Genomic DNA, 1,334 nt, shown 5'->3' on the forward strand with positions numbered 1-1,334 from the left:
TAACACTTTTGATATAAAAAATTTTCCTTTATGCATACTTCTATGCATGAAAATTAAAAATGATAAAAGTAACACTTTTGATATAAAAATTTTCTTTTATGCATACTTTTATGCATGAAAATTAAAAATGATAAAAATAACACTTTTGATATAAAAACTTATCCTTTATGCATGATATTAAAATTCAATTTTTCCATGATTGTAATGAAATTCTTTCAATTAATCTAGGATGATAATTCCTAGAATATGGTAGGAAGTCCTCTTTTTATGCTTTGAATGAAATTATTTTATGCATAATTTTTATAAAAATTTTGCCATAGCTCCGCTGCTATGACTAATAAATCTCAATTTTTCTAAGGGATAATGCTTATCATTAAGGAAATAATTAAAATGATCTCTAATTGGATTATTAATCCATAATGGATTGAATCATCAATATACATAAACTAAAAGCATAGAAAAAAGGCATTAATTTGACCTCAAGCATAGCTTAATCTTGGGTTAAGAAAAAGCTTTATGAAAAGCTTGATTTGGATTGAGAACGGGTCATGAGTATGACCATTTCTTGAGTGAGAGAGAGAATTTACATAAAAATCATTATAATTTAAACATAAATGAAAATTAACTTCAATAGCATTTATTAAATTATGTAACTCTTCACTACTATTCAAACTTCAATAGCATTTAAAAAACCATACCAATTAAACTTCTCAAGCTTGAGAGGGGTTGAGAAGAGAGAAACATTGAGAAATTATAGAAAGATCAATATTCACTAATTACCTTACAACTTGCTTGATTCTTTGTTCACGGTAGAGGCCCCCAACCAATCAATTGGTTAAGTATGTTGATGGAGCCACTAATGGGGATTGAAGAAAGAGGGAAGCTCCAAAAACTAGTGAATTATTAAATGAATTCACAGTTCTTGGCTTAGGTGGAGTAGAGTAACGATGCATAAACACTATCTATTTTTCAACAAGGGGGAGGCTTCTATTTATAGAAAAAATTGAGCTCCTAACCAAACAAACTGATTCTAGAATTTTCTAAATCAGTTTGGTCAATATTTGACCATTTTTAGGTCAGTTAAGCTAACTTTTTGGAACTAGACTTGAATGAGGAGAGAGGAGAGATGAAATATCTCAATTTTTATGAGTTTAAAACTCATTCAAGCATGTGAAATATGCACCTCCTTTAAAGAACTCCCCTTCCTTACATATGTGTCATAATGGAATCATTTTAATATTGCTCATAGTTTTTTTTACTAATAAACCTTGTACATTTTCAACTCTTCATCTTATGTGAAATATGCACCTCCTTTAAAGAATTCCCCTTCCTTA

Source organism: Cibotium barometz, chromosome 19 (assembly GCF_041138505.1).
Source record: "Cibotium barometz isolate CiBa-2024 chromosome 19, ASM4113850v1, whole genome shotgun sequence".
NCBI lineage: Eukaryota > Viridiplantae > Streptophyta > Polypodiopsida > Cyatheales > Cibotiaceae > Cibotium > Cibotium barometz.